The 19,777-nt window shown below is 39.1% G+C and overlaps 1 protein-coding gene and 1 pseudogene across 1 annotated transcript in view; one reads left to right on the top strand and one right to left on the bottom strand.

Moving 5' to 3' along the window:
- Positions 1–19,777, bottom strand: part of EBF1 (early B cell factor 1) — a 368,250-nt gene that overhangs the window by 53,401 nt on the left and 295,072 nt on the right. The gene's annotated exons all lie outside the window — the stretch shown is intronic.
- On the top strand, positions 9,391–9,509 carry LOC111737766 (annotated as a pseudogene).

Genomic DNA, 19,777 nt, shown 5'->3' with positions numbered 1-19,777 from the left:
ATATTTTTCTATCTGGAGATAAAGTTGCAAGTAAAGAGTGCCTCTGGCTGTTAAGAACACGAAGTTCTGACTTATGAAGGTCCCTGCTATAAACTGGGACTTGGCAAACTTGAAGTATTACTCACTGACTAATAATCCCATTAGTCAAAACTGCAAACTTCTGGTCAACTGCATTTTTCACATATTACTGCATGAAGCTCTAGCTGAGGTTCACCATCCAAAATGCCTTTTAGAGGCATCACAATTAACAAGAGGTGATTTTTTCTCTTGAAATATAAAAGCTGACTTTTCCTGTCCAAAAGTCAATAAATCGTTGATAATTGGTGAAAGGCCATTCCCTACCTATAGCACTCAAAGTCCACGACCTTCAGGCAACGACTTTTCATTGAGCATAGACCTGGCTGACCATAGTTTTCACAAGTATCTCAGTCCCAAGTGTCCAACCGATGATAAAGCATGACCAAAAAGGTGGTAAAATGGGAGGATTTCATAGCAAAATGCTCACAAATGGTAATAATCTAACTGAAGGGGAAGCCACAGAAAGGCATCTTGAGAGAGAAGCAAGTGAGAAGACTTACTCATAAATTAAGGCTGAGGTATGCTTCATTCATTCATTCTTTCTTTCTTTCTTTTTTTCTTTTTAAAACTTGTCCACAAAAGCCCCCTCACCTATGCCTTCCACTTCGAGCCTTGTTTTTCTGTATCTATGATATCAGATCAAAAACACCATCTTTACTTGACAAGTACCCACAAATACCTGGCTCATTCTTATAAATACCTATTGCTCTCTAAGAAAAAGTATCTGGATGATGACACTGGACAAAGAGATGAAAATCTACTCATGTCAATGCAAGGAATTTTTCTTACTCAAAATCGAATTCAAGTGAATGTTGGGATTTTTCATAGCAAAATGAATAAAATAAAAATACCCTAAATACCCTCAAATGTCTCATAGAAGGAGTGGGGAGAGATAAGAGGCCAGAGAGGAACAACAAAAGCAATGAGCTTGGGAAATCACTTGTATATGGATTCTGGAAAACTATAGAACATATTCTAACCAAGAGACAAAAATAAAGGGAGATAGGTGGGTGGGGTAGAGTTTTTCTTATAGTTTCTTACATAATTTTTCCATATGAAGACTGCCCATTTTTAAGATGATGGAGCTCAGTCACAAGGGGAGAAAACAGGAGACTGGCATTCAAAGGGATCTTACGCCCTCGATCCCCTAGGCAAAACCCCTCCACAGTCCCCAGTTCCCCCGACTCCCAGGCCCGCTGCCTGCCGCAGCCATTTACCCAGATTTCTACCAGAGCATTTTATCATTTTGATGAGCACCACCTGCCAACACAGCCTGCACCACAAGCCCACCCTCTCCTCACAGTCACTCTGAACCTGATTCACGTTTGTGTCCTGAGTGCTTTGCACATAGTTGGCATTTAATAAAAGGCAGGGAATAAAACTCAAGAGAACAACAGACTTTCTTCTGCTTTAGAAAGTTCATTTTATTTTTAAGATCCTTAAACCTGTTTGGGATTAGTTAGCGGAAAGCCTAAAAATAAGAGAAAGGACAGGGATTGTGAGGGCATTTTGAGGTATTTGGTAGACCTGAAATTCTCATAGAAATAAAAAAAAAAAAGGAGGGAGGGGCGAGAATTATAAAGGACCTAATACAATGCCTGGCACAAAACAAGTGTGCATTTATCAGCTGAGCACTTACACAGCCTTCAGGGAGGTAGAGAGGGGGGACGGAGTGGGGAGCTAGGAGAAGGACTTTATGCAAAATGGTTTCCACTGGGGCATGGGGTGGCATGAGGGACCCTCTGTGAAGACTGATGAGGGGCTTTGGGACAGGGTCTCCCAGTATAAGCGAATACTAGTACCCAAATATTCAAGCCATAGTTTGATGAAATACCTAAGGTTCTAAATGAAAGATAACTGGTAGCTTTCCTGTTGAAAAAAGCAAAATGTGAAATCAATGTTGTTGTATTCGGGTTTGTTTGTTTTACCTAAAGTCCTCTTCCTGAAATTTCTAACCTGATCAAACTGTCTGTGGTACTTTAACAGCTTAAAAAACTGAGTAGCGAAACTTAGTAAGTTTTAGAGTTGACCCAGAGTCCCAACTTCTTGAGCTTGTTGTGCCCTCGAGGTGGCGTCACGTAGTCCAGTCAGGGTTGAGCCTCTGAGGCCCCAGCTCTCACTCTGGCAGGCTCTGCCCTTCGGCCAGATCTCAACCACAGCTAAACTTTCCCAGCCTCTGTTCGGGATGCCTTGTGACCAACTGTGAGAGTCTCTTTCTGCTGATGAGATAGGCTCTAGAGCCCTTCCTAGGACAATTAGTCGTCTTGACTGGTAACCTCAGGCAGAGGCAGACGGAACTGGGAGATTCCAGATCAATGGATTTGCTTTACAAAAATCACTGAACCCTATTGGGACAAATTCGATTTGGTTTTACTTTTTTTGCCTTTTTTTATTGAATGACTTGCTCATTCTTTGAGTTACTTTGAATATTTTGCTTGAACTCTCTCCTATTTAAAAATAATCTCCTGAAGTATAAACATAATGGTTTTCTAATTCTCTTTTGATTCACCCATCCATCAATCTGTCCATTCAACAACTATTACTGGACTTTTTACTCTCTGCTGAGCACTGTGCTGAAGATGATCAAAATGTAAACTCTATCCTTCATCTGCCTATTTCTTCATTCCTCAATAAATATAAATAAAGAAAATAAGGAATGAATGAACTAAGAGGACTAGTCCAAACAGGAGAAACAAGCAGAGTAGAGTGAAACTTATGCAAGTGACATAGTTTGAATGTTCATACCAATTCTTAGGAAATTCTGTCACAGATCTAAAATGCGGCACTTCTTGGCCACTAATTCCTACGGCCTTGAGGTTGAGGTACTGGACATAAAAGAAACAGTTGATGGGACTTTTCTGTAATAAAAACATGACTTCTGACCCAGAAGTTCAGAAAAGAAGATAAAGTGGGTTCTTCCCAGATATGCTATCAGCCTTCTCAGGCTGAGCCAGAAGCTTGTCTCCTTGTAGCAGGACTGGTGCAATGCTCTGCTCAACCCTCACCCAGGGGTTGGCTTGGGACAGATGGCAAGCCCACAAACCTGCTCACAGAATTGGAAAGCAGGAAGGGGTCTCAGTGGCTTCTAGGCCCTTTAGAAAGCATGCATCCTATATGCTCTAAGGAGAAGGTGGGATGTATGCTGGATAACCCATAATAATCATTACAATGCTACCTTAACTGTCTCTCTTTGGGGCTTACCCTTGTACTCTCGTTTCTGAACATGTGTATAGCCTTTCTCCTATTGCACAAAATAAAATCTCTAAGCGTCTCTCATTCTAATAGTTGCTGAGGAAAGTGTGGGAGGAAATCGAACCCATCAGACCATAATCTCTCGGAGGGCAGGCACCGTGCCCGTCTTGTATGTGGTATCGCCCATAACTAACGTAAGGACAATGATTAATAAATATCTGTTGCATGAATGAATGGTCGGCGCACAGTGCAGCTTTGCACACTACTTTTGTGCCTGAATACTAAAGCCGATGCTACATGCTCAAGAGCCTGGGATCTGAAGCCAGTCTGCCTTCACTCACATCCTGGTTCTGCCACCTGCTAGTTGCATGACTTAAAGCAAATTCTTAACTCCTCGTTAACTCAGTTTCTTCATGTATAAAGTGGGAATAATCATCATACTTTGGTTTCATAGGTTTCTTTTTAAGATTAAATGTCTAAAAATATGGCGTATACTTAAAACGGAATGTGGCACGTACTAAGTGCCCTGTAAGTGTTAGCAGCAATAGCCATTGTTATTTTTTAATGAGAATCAGGGTATTCATTCAGTCAACAACTTCCTTTGAGTGTGTACTCTGGGCTAAGCATAGTGCTAGGTACTAGAAATACACTGGTGAACCAATTAGAAATGGACTGTCAGATAATCAATTCACAGATTGAGGACTCCTTAAGGTCAATAATAAGAACCACCATTTCTTTGAGTCCTTAATATGCACCCTTTATAATGCACTGAGTGCTTTACTCATATTATCTAGTTTAACCATTACAACAAACTAGTGAAGAAAATATGTTTATTTCCCCCATTATTCAGATAAGAACAGTGAGGCTGAAGTGGTGAAGTAAGCTGTCAAAGGCCCGAGAGCAGGACTCTTATTCACTCATTCTTGCTCTGTATTTGCCCACTCATTCAGTATCTACTGGCTGCTATTGCATTCGAGGCCTTGTGCTGACGATAGAGAACTAGCATACACGTGAAAACCACAGTGACAGCCACAAGTCTGTTTTTCAATAATCAGCCTGTCTCAAATAAAAAGGAGTACACAACAGGGAAGGATTATAATGGATGAGCTATGATATGACATTCATCTTCGTGAATTTGGGACAACAACACAAAACAGCCAACGGTTCATTTTGACAATCTGTTCGCCAACAAGGGAAAAAATGGTGTTTTAAAACAATTCAAATGTACTTGCCATTTAAAAGCATCAGTGATTAAAAAAAATATATGAGCTACTAGAAAAGTAATCTTAATGCTTTTTTTTTTTTAATTCAGGCACTACAGAAGCTAAGTAATCTTCATTGCGATTAATTGCTTTCTTGTTTCTTGCCACTTTCCTTTCATTACAAGAAATTAAAGGGAAGAAGTAAATTATGCAATATATATTTATTCAAGCGGAGATGACTTGACATCATTTATTGTATTTGCACTTCCCAAACACTGCCTGCTTATTCTTTTAAAACTAAAATTCTTTTAGCTTCAAACTGACTTAGCATACTCTCTGAAGTGATACACTTGATAATCATGACTCAAAAATGTGGAGCTAGAAGGGGCTGAGATAATATGTTGTCACTCCCATATTTATCACCACATTTCCTGAATCATCCAGCTTCGTAATGATGATTTCTTTCCATTCTTTGCACTGTTTGGCAAATACATGTTTTGTGAATACCAAAGAACGCTTATAAATATTCTCTTTGCTTTCAGCCGATAAATCTTTAAAATTAAAAGACAAAGTTAAAATGACTTCTGCACTTCACCAACGTCTTCACTAAATGTACTATACATCTTGCAATTCCAATATACACAGTTTAAGACACAGTGATGACTTTCAATCTTACTTTGTGGATAAAGAAGGAGGACTGTGCTTTGCAGTTTATTGGAAGCTATTTTGGGAGTTAGTCTTGGTGTTTAGATGTTTTATTCTTTCTGCTTCTCCATCCTTCCCTCTCCATCCACCTTTATTGACACCAGGCATGAGCCTCTTATTCCATGAAACTTATCTTATTCTTTTTTCTTTCAGAGTCAGAAATGGAGAGACAAATATTATAGAAACAACAATTTCAAGGATCTGGCGCAATGACATGGATCAATGCTTATTGAAATTTCAGGAAGCTTGATCTGCTGAGAACATAGTCAGCCGGTATGGCTCATATTTCTAGATAATGATCACAGAGTGGCTGGGGGGTAGGGTGGGGGAAGCGAAGCTTCTGGGCAAATGACAGCATGGCTCTAGCACTGGGGAAAATCCACAGATGCTTAGAAACAAAAACGTGTTTGCCTGGGTGATACTGTGCAGGCTCAAAGTGTTATTCATTTGTATACTGCCCCCATCCATTTATATTCTGTCCCAATTCCACTTTACTAATAACTCCTCTTATTTCTTTCATAGCATTCTCACCTATCTGATAATTATGCTATTCTCTTCCCAACTTCTGCATTGCTTTCCTTCCCTTACTCGAATATAAGTGTCTTGAGGGCAAGAACCTCACCTTTCCGGGTCATAGAATCTAGAAGATGCCTGGAATATTACAGGCATAAAAATAGTTTTATTAAATTGGGATTTTAATATTAATTCACCCTCTCTTCCAAAAAAATAATGTGACAGCAACATACTCATGAATATTTGAAAATATTTAAAGTATACATTACTCGTAGGACAATCTCAAAGTCTAGAAAGAGCCTAGAATCTTTCAGCAATGAAATAGAGTCTGCCATTTTAAGGAGTTACTGTGATGACGGCACACTGCTGAGTTAATTTGTTATTTAGTGTCTTAGAAATTACAGATCAATTATAAATTCATGATCTGTGACCATGAGTATCAGTGATTCAGGCCACATTAAAGATTTTGCTTAGGAGCAATAATACTGTTGCCTAGTCAAAAATGGTCTAAGAATATAAAAACAATACTATGTAGAAGCAAAAGCCAACATTTTTCATAGTGCAAAGTGGCACAAATGTATTGTTTTCAATTTAGTGACTTAAGAAGAAATCCAACAGATGCAAGCTTCTTCAGCCAAGACAAGAATTCTTTCCAAACAGAGAACTCATTCTATAAGATGAAGACCTGTTTGGTCCGTAAATGAACCACATAGCACTAGGATTGTCATTAGCTGCGATAAAGCAATGGAGAACCTATAAAATCAGAGCCAGTGTGTTATTAAGACCAGGCACAGTGGCTTTCAGGCAATATAGATTTCTGAGCTATTTATTTATTTATTATCATTATTGCGCACCCCCTCCCCTCCCAGCTGCAACAATCCCAACTCTGCAGGGCCCGTGTAACAAGGCGATCGTATCTGAGAAATAATGAGCGAGGGGACGCTGTTCTTTCTTTCAGAGCAATCCCAGGTGCGATCTTACACCGTAAAGGACTGGATCGATACTCCCGGCAGCAAGCCGCTCGATACCCCCTGAATTATTGCTTCATTTTTCTTCTTATTATAGATGAGTTGTGTTATTATTTTCCCCAAATCGATATTTTACAACCTTTTTTATCCGTTTCTCCATAAATTTTGTGATTACTTTAAACTGGGAATTCCGGTACACTAAATAAGATGCAGTATCCGAAAGGGATGGAATGTACTGACATGTTTTTTGTTTTTGTTTTTGTTTTACTCTTTAGACACAATGCCTTGTTTAGCAGCACATCCTAATCAATAGCCAAAGGAACATTTCGTGGAGAAAAGTTTAACAGAACCCTGTGCTTGCAAAATAAAAGTGCAGATCCTTTCGAATATCAGCAGCCCAAACAACACCGAGCTGAAACACACAAAAGGAGGCACGATTGATCAGCACTTCGCATCTGAAATTTCATCCCTAATGCTTCTTCTCCCCTCCAGTTAAAGGGCCGATGCAATTCCCTTAAATTCTTTCTCACAAAGGAGATAACTCTATGCACCTTGGAGAGCTTTAATTGGCTTCTATAGCTGTCTCCTGCTAAGTGTTTAAAACATCAGCAAATCAAATCATGTAAACTCATGCCCTGTTCTGCTGTCGGTTTGCTCCGAGCTTGATTATTTAGATGTTAACGTTAACAGCACCTGCATTTACGGAAAGAGATGGGGAATATGCTCCCTCCGTGAGTTCCGGGATGACTTGAGTTAATTCTAAGCTTCCTATGAAATAATGTGTGTTATTTGGCAGGGAATGCTCAGTGGTAACTAAATAATCATTATAGTGCAGCCAGTGGTAATTACATGGTAATTCACATTAACTTCATAATAAGCACTGTATTTTTCACTATATCCATCTGAGAATGAGGCAGAATCATAGTCTTTCATTTCTTTTTAATGCCACCCAAAATAAAAATAAAGTAAAATCATTTTTAAGGGCAGGAGGACAAGGAATATAACCCTAGTGAGTCAAGCTACAGATTTCATTAAAGAAATATTTAAATCCATTAAGTCTAATTAGACATGACATCCCAGAATTCACAAACAGTAGTTCTAATAAACTCATTAAAAATTTTTGGTGGCTTCTTTAGAAGATGGGAGACTATTATATTATAGGCTGTTATATTACATTAAGATTTTATAATTTTATATGGGGCTCTTCTCTTTTTATGTAAAAGCCTACGAAACTTTATAAGAATAGTTCTGCTTAAATCAATGAGTCTTAAACAACAATGTGCTTCTTGTAACATGTACTTAATATTGCAATAAACCACGCTAAATGGTATAGAATAAAACGAGAAGCACTTCATTCTGATTGGCTGAAAGGTATCGGGATGTAGGGACTCAATTCCTTGAAACACTGCAATGCACAATTTACACTCAAATCTCCATTTACATACATAGTATTTAATTTGGGCAGTTATAAAGTCCTGAAGCCACTTTTCCATTACAGCCTGGACCCTTACAAGTATTCACATCAGGAATGCATCATATATACGTATATGAAAGAGTATTCTGAGGAGAAAACAGTAGGAACAACTTTAATTGAATATTTATTATTAGCAGATTAAACTAGGTCTATTTTTAAATGAGCCACCTTTAATTAGCTGCAGTTAAGAAAGTGAAATTAATATGTTTTACTTTTTACTCTACTCGTGACATTTAGCATCAGTAGACAACTGGCCTTTTTAAAATTTTTTTATTATTTTCTATTTTTTTAGCTTTTCACTAACCATTGAGTGCCCTTTTAGGAAAGTCTGAAAAACAAACAAACAAACAAACAAAAAACCTCTTTTAATTGAATTCTAACACAAGCCCCAACTAATGTTTAAAACAGAACCCTCTTATGAGATCTAGGTTTTCTTTTCTTTAATGAATTGACATATGCCAGTGATACAGTGATACCCTCCACCCTGGTCACTGTCAAACAGGCCCGACAACAATGCATGCATCATTCACTGTCAGTCAGTCAGGCAGAAAACGCCTCACTGTGCCATGCGCACAGCAGAGATCTTTGCCCAGGCACGCTGTAATCTGTCCTCGATTACCACCATCTTGCAACTTTTTCTCTCTCGTTGACCCTGATGATGACTTTGCTTCCAAATCCACTAGGAGGAAGGCTACTAAATGCAGCAAAGCCTATCACATCTTTATCTCCTCAAGGACCTCTAGGGAACTGAGATTTAAAGGCAGAATGGAGGGTCCACAAGTGTCCTGTGGCTGAGGGGGAGCATCGCCGTAAGTCTCCAAAGGGACTAGACATGGAAGTGTAGCAGGGGACGGTATATTAAGGGAGATCTCACCAAGTCCCTCTCCGATCTGGACCTTGGAGAAATAACGCTTCCGCCCAGGGGAGGTCTCCTGGCAGCTTGCTGGTGTCTGACAGACCTCCTGCTCTTACATTGGGCTTTGACAAAATGATGGGGTAAAGAAAATGCCCTTAACTCACATCAACTGTGAAAATGGCACATGACTTTTCTGTTGGACTTTGATTTACTCAGAAGCAAAGAAAAGCTCCTTCTCTTGTTGACAAAAAGACAAGTATGTAAACGGGTCAGAACAATAACATCTGTGACACTTTTTTTTTAACAAGTCACGTACTGGATGCCCAAGGAATTAAACCTTCTCTATCTCCTCTTTTCCTTGAGAGTCTACTCAAAGATTGATGACCTTAAAGAATTCAAAAAGTCTATGGCCATGCCACCCTGAACAAGCCCGATCCTGTCTGATCTCAGAAGCTAAGCAGGGTTGAGCCTGGTTACTACTTGGATGGGAGACCACCTAGGAAGACCAGGTGCTGATGGCATAATAAATAGATAGATAGATAGATAGATAGATAGATAGATAGATAGATAGATAGATAGATAGAAGGGATTGTAAACTGACGAGGTCTTTGCAATCTGTGAGGTCAACAAAGAGTTGCCTCGCCTAAAAAAAAAAGAATTCAAGGAGGGCCTGCCAAATGACCATGGTGATTTTGGTTGAATGATTTTTATATACATGCAAAAAATGTGATGTCTTTATATTGTTGTGTATTTGGGGGTCCACTGACACATAAATAATAAATCTATTTATATATGATTTGTTCTGGTTCTGTAGGCAAATCAATCATGTGTTGGTTTGAGAAAGACTCTTCCTTATCTGAGCCTCAACTGCCTCCTCTACAAAATGGGAAGATTAATCCAGGCTATCTTTGAGGGCCTTGTCATCTCTAAAATTCAGACTTTTTCAGGAGTCTGTTCTCTTGAATCCTTTTTAAATAAGACCTACCAATAATTGAGCACTTACTATATGCCAGGCACTGAGCTAAGCTTTTCACATGCATTATCTAATGGAATCCTCCTCACTGCAATCCTATGAGATATTATCATCCCCATCATATAGATGAAGAAACGGGAGCCTCAGATTGGTTAAGAAACTTGCTAGAAATTGATTCTGCTAGGATTCAAACTGGAGGCTGTCTTGACTCCAAAGACCTATATTCATACAGTTTCTTTATAACTAAATGAGTCTACAAGGAATATACACAGTGTAGACATAAGCCTTCAGCTGACAGGCCATAGAAAAAGAATCAGGTACAGAGATCTGCCACTGGCTGAGTGACTTTAGACAATATCTTAAACTCTTGCAAGTCTAGTGTTCATCATCTGTAAAGACGTCAATGACTTGGGCAACCAGGTTACCTTTAAGGCTCACAGTCCAAAAACGTACAGCTACATTTTTCAGTCGTTCCTTCATACTTGATTTGATTAATATTGATTGTGTTCCCACTCTGTGCTAGGCACTGTAGTGGGTGCTGAGAATATGGTGGTAAAATATGAGATACGGTAAAGCATAATCAATTATTTGGAGTAATATAGATCTGATATCAGATCCATCACTAAGTGACCCAGGTGACTTCAAATAAACCACTTCACTTCTCTCTAAACCTCATTTGTCACACTTGGAAATGAGGCCAAAAGTACTTGTCCTTCCTATCTCACATATTAACAACAACAGCAAAAAAAAACATTGAATAGGAAAGACTTAGTCAACTGCAAAGGCTACATTTAAGTAAATTTACTTAATTGCAGAGACATAAGACAAAGGTAAGACACGCAATGGCTCAATAGCCAAGCCTATATACTATGGCCCCTGACATATAACATTCTGATGAGTCACAATAATTTTTAGCTTTCATGCTAATAATTTTATTAAGCAAAATTTCCAAGCTTTTAAATGATCCTCCTACACCTTCTGAGCTAACCAGCGCAAATGTTTCATTATTCTAGACTTGAAGAAACTGGAGAAGTACAAGGCCTACAAGCTTGCACACAACAAATTCTCCAGAGACACTTTCTTTCACTCAAACCTCCCAATAACCTCAAATAGTAAGCCTGGCCTCATTGAATATTTTAAAAATCAGTTAATACTAAAAGGAAATGGTACACATGTGTAGAATGACTGGGAAGATATTTAAATGTGAATACATTTTTGACATTAAACAAAGACTTAAATTAACTTCATATTAACTGAGAGGTCGGGCCTTCCACCCATGATATAAAGATGTGAATCACAGTTGATGCCAACAGGAAAAAGATGAACTATCACATCTTAGGCTGAAGAGCACTGGGTATAGGAGAAATATGCTCTTCTGTTGTTTCTGCCCACGAATAGGGAATCCCAGCTTCTTTCTACTTCCTCCCCAATGAAAGAGAGGTGTGGCAGAAATTCTCCAATCTGACACTAATGAGATGGTTTCCACCTGCACTTTCAGTGCCTCAAATAATATGAAGCCCACTTAAGAGGACATGTGTACTTTCATTCAAGCCAAAAATATTATGTGATACAGTATTCAGTTCGCACCAAGGATCACATATGGCATAAGACCCACAACAGGAAAGAAATATCAAAGTGCTGAAATATACGGAAAGAACATCTCTCTCAAAAAGAAAGTTCCCTTGTTATACATTTGAATAATTTTAAAGTCTCTCTTATGATGATCTGATTTCCCAGTTACCTTATTTGAAACTAAGTACTGTTGGGAGCATAAAACCACCATGATTGATGGTGGTTTGAGGATGCTTACAGAGGTCAACTGAAAAAGCTAATCAAAACAAAAAGGAAGAACAGAAAATTAACATAAATGTAATTTTTCCTAGGAGATTGGCTTCTCACTATTACAAACATTCCTCAAAATAAGCTGTTTAAAGATCAGTTTTTAAAACATTGCTGAAAGTGGTTATGTTTGGAGATTTAAATATAGCAAATGGTTACTTATGGTTTAGGATAAAGTTTCCAGTGAAAACATTGAGCATAGATTCAAAAAGAGCTGTATCTCAAACAACTTAGAAGAGAATATGATGGGATTAAAAATGCTGGTAGTAAAGATGGTTGTAAAAAGTTTGAATAAAAGTGTGAACCCTAAAAGTGGAAAAAGTTAAACAGCTGACTCTTGAATGATGTGGGAGATAGGGTTTCCAATCCCCACTACAGTCTAAAATCTGAGTATAACTTAAGTGGGCTATAACATATGTGGATTCTCAGCCGTGGGTTGAAAATGCAATGAACAACACAGACCTGAAACTGTATGAGTCCGCATATAGTTGGGAGCCACATATAAGTGGACCCACAAAGTTCAAACCTGTGTTGGTTAAGGGTCCACTGTATTTGTAAATATTGTAAATTGTGTATGTGATTTTAAATATGTGTAAATAAATATGGCAAATATTGTAAATAGACATTTGGTAATTCATTAGTATCTATAAATATGTATACAGTTAACTTGCCCCTAAAACAAAAACTTTTCAGTAGGAAAATAGGGAGCACCTTAGAGTTAAGATCATGATCTGTTCTGGCATATATGATGTTAAAAGTTCTACAAAGAAAAAGATGTGGCTATTCAATGATGGGGGAATGATTAGGTAAATTATGATGCAGCTATAAAATGGGCTGTTATATACCCACAAAAATGCATTTAAGAAGAATTTGAACTAACGGATGAAATATTTATTTTACAATTTAAATTGCAAAGCAGGATGCAAAATTATATAAACATATTGTGATTCACTCTGATTAAAAGACAGGAGAGTACACAAAAAAATATTAAAAGGAGTACTAAAAATATTAACAGTGATTGTCTTGAAGAATGTGATAATGGAGCCGTTCAAACTTTCCTGTGTTTTTTAAATTTTCTATATGAGTATGCATTATGCTCATAAGGATATGATTTGGTTAAAATATGTAAGTCTCCAGGTGCAGTCAGACCTGACATGTCCTAAAAATACCCACACTCTCCCACTCAATTCCAAAAGCGAATAAGCTGAAGTAGTACTAGCGGCTCACTGCAGTGCTGGCCCTGGTAACCCTAAACCAGCGTCCGAGCCCAGCCCCTCCACTTACTAACTCCATACGCAGGAGGGGCCATTTCGCCTTCCCAAATGTTCTTATCTTTAAAATGGGCTAATAAAGAAGTGGAGTACTCAGGGGAAACAGGTCTTACACCTCCATAATGCAAAAAGGAAGAAGGCTGAGAGAGGAGAGAGTGTGAAAACAAGGCATGGAACCGGAGGGAACAGCGGCGGGGCGTCAAGGCAGGCCGGTGAAAGCCAGGAATGGAAAAGCAGAGAGCGGACGAGCAGAGGAGCTCCGGCCTCTGAGGAAGGCCTTGCCCTGCAGAGGGAGGGTGCTGGGGTAGGGCGGAGCTGACCCCTCTATCGTTATGACAGTGGGCTTGATTAAGTCTCAGCTATGTCGAACATTTTATATGAGTTCCCTTTTTTGTTACAGAAAGTACGGCACCTTTTCACACAGCAGGGTGGAAATGTAAGGAACTTATTGACCCCCAGAGGTGCTTCAGGGTGAAAACAAATCTCTCCGAGGCTGTAGCTGAATGTATGCCGGGGGTTGGTCCCCACTTCTGAGACATCAGGCCCTCTGAGCCAAATACGCTTGCTTGCTCGCCGGCTTGGGGATGGCCGATGAATCCCAACCAATGTGGCCACCAAAGAATGTGATATAGAACTGATGACCCTGTGCTGTGGATTTTTCAGGAATAAAAAGAGACAAGAACCTGAATTCAAAGTATCTATGTTTTAACAAGAAGAAAATAAGGATATATCTCATTATAAGAGCCTGCTGAGGTATAAAATGATTATCAAAAATGAAAATTGTTTTAAATTCCTAACACCCTGATGTTTATGATATATTGTTAGGTGAAAAAAACAAATTAGAATTTTGTAAGGTAACCCCCTATTTTGGCAATGAGGCAGATACACGCAGAAGAAAAAGACAAATATATATGCCATTAAAAATAATATTGAAAATAATATTTAATGAGTATTTTTGTGTAAGGAACTGGTAGAAATACGGTCAGCTTTACTATTATTTTAATTTTATGGATGTCTTCTAACTTATCTGAAATCAGTATGTACTACTTTGCAATAAAGAAAGAAAAACACGTTTTAATGCTCTAGTGGGCGCCATATCACTTAGTTAACAACAGAAAGACTAGCACGCACACCGCTGCGAACATGCACAAATAAAACAGAAAACAATCCTCCATCGAACATTTGGAATAAATCTTAGGAAAGGAGAAAAAAAAAAGAAATTTAGTTCAGGCTCCCTCCCACCCCACCCCTACCATTGCTAGGATATTAGAGAAAGTTTCAACATATACAGTTTAAAAACTGAAGGGTTAATTTATCATGATGCTGGGTAGGAAACAAAAACAACAGCCTTGAAAACCTCCAAATAGTTTATTGGCTTAGAAAACCAAATCATGTTATATCATACTAAACAGATTAGAGGTTCAAGACTTTATAGTATTGCATTACGTTGGCAAGAATACATATAAAGCTCAGTTTCTACCTTTATTGTTAATAGCTTTCTAATCCCTGACCAGAAATTTATAGTTTAGAAATGGCAACACATCTTAAAGATTAAAGCCATGTGACAAATAGTTCATGTCCCTTAATAACCAAATCACATGCCTTAGACTGGAGAAGCTTATCTGCCTTTCCTTCTATACGGTTTCATTGGTAGGAAATACTTTATATCCCTATTACATGAATGATGAATGGGACCGTTGGTTATGGTCTGTTATTTGCTGGCTGTAGTCAATATGTTTTCTTTGGACAGGGATTTCTGTGATTTATCTCTCTCCCGGCCTTATCACTTATTAACTCTGGGTAGACAGGAAAAAGCCAAGGTTGTATATAAGGCCTAGTGGCCATTTAGACCTCTAATGTCAGTGAAAATATCCCTTTTAATGATCCTGTTACACTAGCTACTCAAGTTCTGATTACGCTCCACTCCAAATAGGAAATAAAGGTCATATTTCTTGGAAAGTATGTACATAAAATATGCAAAATAATATGCTTCCTTCAGACCAGCTTTATTCTTGGTAGAAACGGCTTTCATTTCATGGATGTCACAGCAGTACAATGGGCACTTTTAGGGATTCTTGCTGCTGTTGTCCCTGTTATGGCACCAACAGTGTTTAACTTTACAAATGCCAGTGGGCTCAGGATTACTGATTACATCAACATACATCAGATCAAGAGCAATTATATTTTGTGAAAAAATTCCCTTCGGTGGAGAAGAAGCCTGGGACCTACTCTTTGGATCACAAAAGCAAAAAGAATAAACATTCCCTCTGCCTTGAATTCTTCTCTTTGTGTGTAAATGGCTCATTTGGAGTAATACTCAAGACATGTGGACAGGAGTAGCCTGTTAATTTTTCTTCCTTCTTGGGTCTTTTCCAATTAGGACACCGCTAAGGCCAAATTGCTAGTCAAGTGTTCATTCCACAGCCCTCTTTCAACTGAATCCTAAGTGAAAACAATCTGATATAAAAGAAATGCATTCTTGCCTCTTCCCTAGTTCTGCCAGAATTTGCTTAGGCCCACCTTTACAATTAACATATGCGTAGAATATTACCCTTTGCAAAACATTTTCAGGCCCTTCCTTTCATTGACACAAGACCCTTGGGATGCCCAGAGGTAGAAAGGCCCCACCGTCCATTAAGCTGAGGAAGACAAAAACCTGGTAGCCTAAGCTGCTGTCTCCCTTACCCCCACATTCAACCCATCGCCAGGTCCTGCCCATGTTTCCTCTTATACACCTCTTGAACCTTCTCACTCTGTTCCATCACCACCATTACCACCCCCATGTCAAGGTCACTGACTCCCCTTCCCACACGACTACAGTGGTGTTCTAACAGGTCAACCAACATCCATTCTGGTTTCCTATGCTCCATCCAGCCAGTTTTTTTTTTTTTCAAAATGAAAATTTGGTCATGCTCACCTGTCATTTCTGACACTTCAAGGGTTGTTCACTGCTCTTAAGATGACAACTAAACCCTTCCCTATAGCTTACAAGGCTTTGCAGAGGCTTCTCTCTCACCATTCTACTACTGTCTCTTGATTTTTCAGCTGTCCTGGAATTTTCACAGCCTTCCAGGATGCCACATTTCCTCCCATTCAATGCCTTCTTACATGCTTCTCTCTGCTGAAACACTCATTCTCCTTCCCAAACCCACCCTACCCACACCCTTCTCCGAATGCCAGGTTAACTTTTAATCATCCTTCAAATCTCAGCTCACTCAATCTTTACCTGAGAGAAAAAAATATCTCTAACTGACACATTGGGGTTCCTTCGTTATAAGCTTATCTGCAACTCTGTTCCTATTTTTCTGGGCACTTACCAGGTTTGAAATAGGAAACTCATGAACATCTATGCTTCTTCTTAGCTTATACTCTCAATGAGAACAAGGACTGTGTCTGATTTTACTCTATACTATATTAGAACATTGCCTAGAACTAGTTTATAACATTGCCTAGAATAGAACAGGCAATCTAGAAATATTTGTGAGGTGAGTGAATGAACTAACAAAAGAAAGTAGTAAAACATTTAGAACCCCGGGGTTTTTTTTTTTTTATTTCTACTATAAGGTCTAGACAGAAACAATTTTTTAATCAGATAAAAGTTGGGTACATATATAAGACCAATGAAAATGTGCTCTGATGACCAATTCTTTGGATTTTCAGGAGAAATATTCCCATTGTCTGCTTCTCTCTTTTGGAGTTACTTTCAGAGAGCACTCATACTATGCCAGGCACTGTCAGGAGCACATTATGTACATTGACCTACTTACTCCTTAGATGCAGATACTGTTAAAATATCTTCATTTTACTGTTAAAAAAAATTATAGAGCCAATCCCATTCTTTCTTCAACAGCAATCCCAACTACTGTGTTCTCTACATGTAAAACTTCAAGTGAAAAGGGATAGATTCTTAATTAACAGCTCTTATTTACATTCCATGTCATCCAGAGCACAAAAATCAATGAAGACCATTGATCCTGGGCAATATGTCAATCAATTATTAGAGAACTCTACTGCTAGTAAGATGCTAAGACGAGGTGCTTCAACACAGTGTGCAAAGTACAAGATCCGGGAAGAGTCACTCTCTCTTTATGGAACTCGTGGACTTTTTGTGATGTGTCTCTCTAGGAACAGAACAAGAGGGCTAAGGGCCTAAGGAAGTAAATGAAGAATAAGCACATGTGAGTAAAGAGATACAATGACAGAGACTCTTCTCATTGATCGAGATGAGCCATAGCGAACGTCAAGTCACCTAGTCCAATTGGTTCATTTTACAATGAAGAAACTGGGAGTCTGAAGCATGTAAGCAACTCGTCCTCTGTCACATAGCCAGTTAGCAGCAGAGCTGGGGCTAGAACACAAACTTCCTTGTCCTCAGCCCAGTGCTCTGTCTACTACACTGTAGTGGCCAGAGAACCCTTCAGAAGAGAAATAGACTTTGAACTGGATCTTATAGGGGGAATTAACATGTCTGAAGTCATTAAATATAAAGCGAGCTTGAGGCACAGTGAAGAAACTGGTTCGAGTGGAGCTGAGAAAGCGCTGAGCCCAGAGCACAGCGAGCTGTGAACGCCGAGCCTAGGGGTTTGGGCTCCATCTTATCTGCAGTGAGCAATTAGGAAGGTTTCTCAGCAGGGTAATGTTAGGAAAGTGGCTTTTCGGAAGCTTAATCTGGCAATGAATTGATGTAAGAAGAGGCTAAAGAACACGAGATTCATTAGGTGCAAATTTTCTACTTCTCCCCTAGAACTGATGACTGTTTATCCCCAGTTGTGGCAGCCTTCACTTGTGAAGGAGGTTTCCAAGAACTGAAAACAGAGCTTTCTGGCCTGAAACCTCTTTCACCTGGAGTTGAAGCTGATTCTAACCTAGCACCTTTGGAGAGGGCTGGGGACAGAGTGACCCACGTTACCATGGCCTCCAGAGGAGGAGCTAGAATTTGGGATGGAAACAAGAGAACAGTAGTGTGTTGTTCCTGAAAAATCAACACCAGAGAACTTTATAAATCAGGGCTGCCTTATTATAACATTATTTGAAGCCATTCCTGAGAAAATATTTGTTATGTCAAAATTCTTACGTTCACATTTATAAATCTTTTTCTTGCTACCTTATTTATACTTTGTTCTTTTTATGTATGGTTGATTGGTGTTACTTGTTTCTATAATTTACTGATGATGTTAACAGTTTTGTTACTAAAATTCCTAAGGGGCACTTCTTAGACCTCCACGGAAATGTTGGAGAAGATAAACAATACAGTGTTTATCTTTTTAAATATTTACACCAGGGTGGAGATTCAGCAATATATGAATGAATGGATAATAATAATAATGGTCGTCAGTTACTAATGCAAACTACCAATATCTGGCTAGGAGGTCAGGCTAGCTTGTGCTAGGTACTTTACATACATTTCTCTGATACTAAAAACAATGCCAGCAAGGTATTGTTTCCTTGTAAAGATGAGGCAACTGTGGTTCAGGGCCACCACACAACATCCCAAAAATAACCTCTCTAGTAAGAGGCGGAGCTGAGAGTTCCACATACACCTATCAATCATCTCTTAAACCCAAGGACTCAATCACTATGCTATACTGTCTCTTTTGAAGTGAGGAAGGAAAGAATGGAGGGAGGGAAATAAAGCGGGGAAAGGAGGGAGGAAGATGGGAGGGAGGGGGAAGAGGAAGAACACAAGAGGAATGGGGAGAACAAGGAAAACTTGAAAGATGTCGGTGTCATCATGTTTCACGGTATATTTGGCTGAAACAGCCCCTTCTACGTGCAAAGCCGCTTTGAGCCTGAAGTACCAACAGAAGTATTTCCAGGAAGAATTGTTTTTAAAGTTAATTCTGAGACTAATACATAGAGATTTGGTTTAGTCCTTCCATAGAGACAGGAAGTTTGGAGAATAACATTTAGAATGGGAGAGCCTGAAAGTGGAAATGATCTGAGAAGTGACCTAACTCAACATCTGAGCAACCAGTTGGATGATCACCCATTAAGGATTCCATGAACTTTTGGGGGAGCAGGCAGTGTCCGGCTTTCCACGCACACCTAAACTGGTCAAACATTGTCCTGGTGGCCCCTTTGTCCAGTCATATTTTCTCTAACGGTAACAGCTTCTTCAATGGAAAAATAACTGGAATGAAGTAAAAACAGCATTTGGATTTGGCCACTTCTTATCAGGAAAACCAATTCTAAGAACTTTGAAGAAGCAGCTAAAGTCTCCTAAGAGTCTTACATCAGCTTCTAAGATTACTTAAAGCTTAGCAGGAAAGATTACAATTCTAAAAGATCCAAGTCACTTAAAGATGTAACAACTGCAGGCAAGTGAGCTGCAAGAATAACAAAGGTGTTAGGAAGACCCCCTCCCATGGGACTGGGGGCTTAATTTCTACTGGACCTACTGACCAGACTCACGGTTAGAGGGCTCGAAAGCAGTCCTATCATTGGAAAGGGCTTTCGTGTCCTTCTGTTAGAAAACATTACTTAAAATTTAAATTCAGCCTTACCCAGCATTTACATAAGAGTAACTGACCACAACAAATAAGATCTGGAAAGTGCTATTGAGCTTTTTTTGTTCTGATTGAGTTGGGATTCACTCTGCTCGCTCTCTCTCGTTGGGCCAACACAAGAGACTCGCACATCTGGCAGCTCAGAATTCCTCGGTGTCCCTGCTCTGAAGAACTGAGGATGGAGAGTCCTTGCAAGTGGA

Source organism: Pteropus vampyrus, unplaced genomic scaffold (assembly GCF_000151845.1).
Source record: "Pteropus vampyrus isolate Shadow unplaced genomic scaffold, Pvam_2.0 Scaffold30, whole genome shotgun sequence".
Classification (NCBI taxonomy): Eukaryota; Metazoa; Chordata; class Mammalia; order Chiroptera; family Pteropodidae; genus Pteropus; species Pteropus vampyrus.
The sequence above is the reverse complement of the archived record's forward strand: the minus strand, read 5'-3'. Positions and strand labels throughout refer to the sequence as shown.